Below are 7,408 nucleotides of genomic sequence, written 5' to 3'. Positions count from 1 at the left end.
CCTAGTATCTCAAGTATGCAGAGATTCCAAATCCTCGAGTGTTCTTGAGCAAGCGTCGGTAGTCCTAGTCACACATTCCTGAGATCTTACAAATAGGGTTAATCCCAAAATTCATTTTTAATACTCACATAACTAGCATTCCATTTACAGATTAACATTTATAGCTCGAAACAAGCTTTCCAACGATATAAAGAATGTCCAAAAGGAGTCCCGAGTCAAAATTTATGGCCAAAACAAAATGGAGAAAAACAGGCATGCCCACTGCCAACCTTAGTCGCAGCGACCAATAATCCGGTCGCGACAACTAGGTTCAAAACGCCCAAAAATCCCATTTTTAAGGTCTAAAAATGCCCAAACACAAACCTAACTTCACCTAAGTCATACACAAGCAAAAACCATGCTAAATCAAGGTATTTTCAGGCATTAGAACCACAAAATATAAGCTCATACATAAAAGCATGTTCCGAATATTAATACAAATTCTCAATTACACATGCTTGAACACAAAGCTTCAAACCAACTAAAAATACCCAAAAAATCAGAGCATAATCTCAGAAATTCAAACCTCAAACTCAATCCTAAACTCAACCAAAACATATAAAACAATCAAGATGCAAATATCACTCATCCTTAAGCTCAAATATACCAAAATTATCACTAAACCTCCAAAATCACAACATCATGCATCTTAAGAACATCAAGGACAAGTTTTTAAAACTTTAAACACCAAAAATTAAATTCAAAATAAAGAAGGATTATGAGCTTACCATAATTATACAAGTCTCAAGCTACAATTCGCACAAAATTCACCTCTAATTCAAGTTTAATTTTTCCAAAATTAATAAAACTTGAAAAAGATGAGAAAGGGAGAGAGAAAGGTCAGTTAGGGATGGGAATAAACCAGAAAATGAGTTTTCAACTCTTCGAAAATTGTTTTTGTTGAAAATAGATTATATGGTCAAAATGACCAAAATACCCCTAATAGCCAAAATAAGCATTTCAATTCACTCAAGGGCAAATTAGTCATTTAAGTTACACACAAATAACACATTATTTTCAAATTTCCACAATTTTCATGTCCACACCAAATTAAATCTCGAAAATGTATTTTGGGCTCCGAACCCAGTTCAGCCCCAAAATACCTGGTTGTGATTATACCGCGCTAACTTGTCAAAAAATACCTGCAGATAGATAGAGTACACATACTATATAATAATATAGCCTATAAGCACGATATATCATTAAATTACGATTTTTACCCTTCTCGGGTCAAAATTACAAAAATACCCTTAGTAGACCAACGGGATCTTAAAATGCAATTTATCAGTATAGTCTCACATATTAAATTATATCATAACATTATTCCACATTAATACATAATTAAACTAGTTAGGGTTGCTAATCTAATTGCTTAACCTTAGGGTATTACATGAATACTCATGAGTCATACAAATCTACTAATGATCATTGTTGTAGTATGAATAACTCTTTTATGATAAACGACACGTTGATAAAAGATGTTAGTTCATATCAATCTAGTCATGAATAATCAAATTATACACAGTACCTTTAATAAGTGTCTATCCACATATGTGATCTAAATCAAATCACACGCACTAGAGTATGGGCTTAGTAAACGTACGTGGTAATTCCATATTAAAAGTTTTGTACTTTAGTACACTACCGACTTATTTTATTCATATTGTATGATTTTAATTCTCTTGTACTTCCTTACAAGATCATACCTACTCTATATGAATATAGAGTTTTCATATACATGTATTAGTTATATTTCTATAATTAACATATTCATTTATCGTATACTTGTATTTCATATATTTTTTAATATATTATCCAATAAATACTTGCTTTTAGGGCATAAACCCTAACACATATTTCTATAGTCCAGATGATAATAAAGTGTTTGTTTTAACAAATACAACCTTCTTAGAACATGACTATATGAATAACTATAAACTACATAGCAAAGTAGTTATAGAGGAACTAATGACAGGTAAGATTTCATCTCCACCTTCTTCATCAGTTAATGATAAATCAACCAGAGAAACTACAATTCTTGAAAAAGAAAATCTGGTGCAACGTCGTAATGGGAGGATTGTAAGACAACATGTGCGCTATTAATTAGAGGCACACATTCTTGTATCAAATACATAAAAGGATGATCTATTGACTTTTTAAAGAAGCAATGGAAGACCCTAAAGTTGATAAATGGAATAATGTCATGGATCAAGAAATGGAATCATTGCATTCCAATAAAGTCAAGGATATTGTAGATTTACTTGAAGATGTAAAGCTCATTGGATGTAAATAGATCTACAAGAATAAAAGAGATACAGATGGAAAAGTGGTGACTTATAAAGTAAGGCTTGTTGCCAAAGGCTACACTTAAAGGGGAGGTATTGATTATGAAGATATATTTTCTCCAATAGTCATGCTTAATTCCATCCACATACTCTTGTCCATAGTTTCCATCTATGATTATGAAATCTGACAAATAGACGTCAAGATGGCCTTTTTGAATGGTAATGTTGATGAAACCATATATATGGAATAACCAAAAGGGTATAAAAAGATGGATCAAGAGCAAAAGGTGTGCAAGTTGTTGAAATCTATATATAGATTAAAACAAGCATCAAGATCTTTGAACTTAACCTTTAATAAAACTATTAAAACATATAGATTCGAACAAAATATTGGCGAATCATGTGTTTATAAATACATCAAAAGGAAGGTTGTGATTTTCTTAGTTCTTTACATTGATGATATCTTACTCATTGGGAATGATGTAGGAACATTATCAAATGTAAAGAAATGGTTGGCTGACATATTCTAAATAAAAAATTTGGGAGAAGCGAGCTATGTTCTGGGCATTAAAATCCTAAGAGATAGGAAGAACAAGCTCTTGATACTTTCTTAAGCAAATTATATTGATAAAGTACTTGAAAGGTTCTCCATGCAAAATTCCAATAAGGGTCAATTGGTGACCAGACATGGAATCACTCTTTGCCAAGATTAATGTTGTAAGGCACCTCAAGAGCAAGAGCACATAAGAAAGTATCCTTATGCATCTTCTGTAGGGAGCTTAATATATGCTATATTATGTACTACATCTGACACATGTTATGCGGTAGGCATTGTCAGTCGTTACCAGTCAAATTTAAGTTTGGAACATTGGATTGCGGTGAAGTATATTCTTAAGTATCTTAAGAGAACGAGAGACTATATACTAGTATATTCAGGTAATAACCTTAAACTTAATGGATACATTGATTCTGATTTTCAATCGACAAAGATACTAGAAAATCTACTTCTAGATCAGTGTTCACTCTTGGTGGTGGTGTAGTTTTTTGGAGGAGCATTAAATAATCCAGCTGTTGACACGATTTTTTGTCAACTGATCCAAGAAGATCGTAAAAAAATAGAGGAATGCACTGATTAGACTTTGATAAAGTAAAACTGCAAAAAGTAAATAAGACACCAAGATTTATAGTAGTTCACCCCATGTTGTGATAGTAATGGGACTACGTCTACTGTATATTTTATTGATTTGGTCCGAGACACTAGAGTTATGTTTTTAAGAGTGTGTTGACAATAATACAAAAAAAAAAAAAATTGGGCAAAATCTATGTCAAAACTTATGAACATAGGCTCATGGGAGACTAACAATTCATAATTTCAACAATAAATGCGGTGGTGACCAATATTCTTGGGAACAATGATAAAAAGAAGCCAAGAAAAGACAATGGTCTCTTATCCCTGGTGGAATCTTCTATAGGTGGTGGTAACCAATATTTTAACTTTTTAGCTATTTTAGCTAAAAGAATAGACAGTACCATTTTAGAGATGCTTTGATAGGGGTGTTCATCCAATCCAATCAGTATTAGGGCTGAACATATTGACCGGGTTTGACCCAAACCCGGCCAACCCGGCCTCTGTCATTTGTTTTTTAGAAAATCAACATCTATCACTGTGCATATTCTCTGTTTTTTTTTCCAGTTCTCATCTCATGTTCTTATCATATACATATTTAGACATTGAGGACACTGTCTCATTTTAGTTGGGGGTACTGAGTATATTCTTACGTTAAGTTCGATAAATTTCTTACCTTTTTGAAAATTTTGAGTCAAATTCTGCTGTTAATTATGTGAATAAATAAATATTGTGTTAGACTAGTTTATACTATATTTAGTTACTTAGATAGTAATTCCAGTAAAAATTGCACAAACCAAACATATGATTTGATTGTTTTTAACACATTTAATTGAGAAAAATCTTAAGTTAAAAGCTTTCATTTTTCGTGAGAAGTGAGAATTGAGAAAACGATATTTTGAACATATATTGATCTTCTTAATTGGTAAAATCGACATTTTTTGAAATTTGAAAATATGACAATTACTAGAGAGATATTTTTTTTTAGAATTGAGCCTAATTGTAAATTTATTATCTTTATATTTTCTTATCACATGTTGCCTCTTGTAAAAAAAAAATGAGTAAAGATATATGTTGCCCCTGAATTCGCCCAAAATACGTGGACCAGTCGAATAGGGACACGTGGATCAGATAACTTGTAAATATTTGATAAGTCTTTGTACGCCACAAGGAAGCACCCTGGGCATAGGTCCCGGAGGAGGCACCCGGAGTACAAGGTACACCCGGAAGCTCGCATAGCATGAAGCCTCTCCAGGATGTGTCAGGCCTCTCCTGAGCAATCAAGTCGCATTTAATGCCGCATGGGAGGAAGCGTGTTGGGATTGTAACACGCAATAAAGTCTGACGGCACAAGCCCCAAACAGCAGCGCCACAGTAATGATCATTTAAGTCTAGCGACGTCTACTCTGCGAAGAGTCGCGTCAATCACAAGGCAAAAAGGACATTCCTCATAAAAACCCTACAGCACCTAAGGATTTGACCATGCATCACCCATGGTATATTCATTGGGAATACCCAACTTTATGGATACTTACAGATACGTTTGTAAGAACAATTCTAGGGATTACCCCACCAAAACACTATAAATACCCCCTCAAAGCTCATTTAATGGGGTCGAGAATCTTGGGTTGCAAATAAGCAAGAAGAGCAAATACTCACCAAGAACATTCTCTGTATTTATGAGGACAACCTTCCCTCAAGTGTGGAATCTGTATTAAATACATCCATTAATAACAAAGACTCGTGGACTAAGGCTCATTAACGCCCCAACCACGTAAAAATCCTCATCTCGCTTTCTTACAGCTCACTACTATAATCATATTTTAACAGTTGCCGAAAATCTCGGTCAACAATATATATTGTGGATATTGCCCTTAAAAAAATACATATATATCATATAAAGAGCAATATCTTACATACTATATATATATATATAAAAAAAAAATCAAACAAGAGCAACATTTCTCTATCAGCGTAGCTTGGTCAAAATTTAAAATATACCAAAGAAAATTTTGCTACGGTAAATAATTATTGTGGATATTGCCCTTAAAAAAAATACATATATATCATATAAAGAGCAATGTCTTAGTTTTAATCATTTAGCAAAATAAAAAAATATATATATCGGTAAAAATATATATGCATATAATATATATATAGAAAAAAAAATAATAATATATCATCATCAATCAAAAGAGACTTTGCTATAGTTTATTTTTCGTAAATTTTAGTCACGAAATAAAAAAAAAAAAGCGTTGTTTATTTCTTTATTTTGGCTCTAGGTATTGTAATAAAATCCCGAAAGTTAACTTGTCATTTGAATTTCAAAATATTTTTTGGTTAACCTATCTATGGGTCAATAATTGTTTACATTGTTCGTCCTAAAAATCTTTATCCATTTGAGCGTCAATTAATATATCTTTCCAGCTCCAAGAGTGACAACCCTTCCTCTTTTCAAATATTTCAATACCTGTGAGGATTTGGAGTTGAGACTTTTTACTTTAAAGATTTTTCAATATTATCTGTGTTATGGATTAAAGCAAAGAATATGATTTGAAACACACACACACAAAAAATCTGGAATTATATCTATTGTATTTTTTTTTATATAGTATTTTCTAGAGTTTACACTAATATTTTATTTTGTTTCGATTAGTCAGAGTTTGTTTTGATTTGTTCATTTTGGTAATATTTTGTTATCCGCTTGAATTGCTAGGGACTAGCAATAAGCTAGTTGGGGGTTGTGTTAAGTAGTCAAAAATGCATATTTATTAGTGTAAAAATACAAAATAAAATTAATTCTATATAATATTTTCATGAAATTAATGTAATATATTTTTATTTAAAAATATTATAGCGTTGAGTTAATTTTGTAAGAAAATAACATTTTATGACACAAATAAGAGAAAGAAATAAATAAAAAAGAATATTAAGAAAATGCATTGTTTTTTACAAATTAATTAGATCTTAAATAAATATTTTCATTTAAATTATTGTGATATATTTTGTGTTGAAAATATTTTATTTGGATTTAATTTTATTTATGTTTGATTAAGAAAATGACATTTGTGAAAAGAAAGGAAAAGAAAAAGAAAAATAGTAAAAATGTGATCCAAGGCAATGAAAAATGGCATTTTTGAAGAGCCAAAACAGTCCAAGAAAAAAGCCCAATCGGCCCAAATCTCTCTCTCCCAGCAGACAAGGCAGCCACGTGGCCTCCTCCCATTCGCCCGCAGCTGCCACCGCCAGCACCAGCAGCCCCTCTGCTCCCACGTGCGCGTGACGCGCACGGCTTCACCTTAGCCGTGCGTGCGCGCCACTTCCCAGGCGCGCGAGTGGTTCTCTTCTGGTCCGATTCTCTTCAGGCCAAAGTAGCTTCAGCCACTTTCCACGTGGCATTCTCTCGTCTCTCCACGTGTCCACATGCATCCAATCCGACAATGACACATGGCACTCCGAATTATGTTATTTTAATTACATTTTTACCCACTTGCAATTTGTAATAAGTTTAATTGCACATTAGTCCTTCTACCCTTCTATAAATAGAAGCTTAGGTTTTTAGAATTCAGTTACAGTTTCAGAGTTTCAGACAGAAAAATCCAGAGAAAACGCTCAGTTAGTTTACCGCTTTTCTTAGTTAATTTTCTTATGGGTTTCTAAGTTCCCTTATTATTAAGGTGGACGATGAAACGTAGTGTATTTAATTAAGTATTTATTTTTATTTTGATTCTCAGTACAATATATGCTTATGATTTTCGCTTCTTAAAATAATTTTCTTTCATCTTTAATATCACGTATTTTTGATAGTTTGAAATTATTAATGCTTGGTTCTACATTTTATTAAAAATAATATTCTTTGATTTTTTGTATTTACATTAAATTGTTTCACATTTAATGCTTAGAAGTTATAATTTTAAAGCGAAGGAAAATCTATTTTTTTATTAGAAAATAATTTGTT

Source organism: Cannabis sativa, chromosome X, assembly GCF_029168945.1.
Source record: "Cannabis sativa cultivar Pink pepper isolate KNU-18-1 chromosome X, ASM2916894v1, whole genome shotgun sequence".
Taxonomy (NCBI): Eukaryota; Viridiplantae; Streptophyta; class Magnoliopsida; order Rosales; family Cannabaceae; genus Cannabis; species Cannabis sativa.
The sequence above is the reverse complement of the archived record's forward strand: the minus strand, read 5'-3'. Positions refer to the sequence as shown.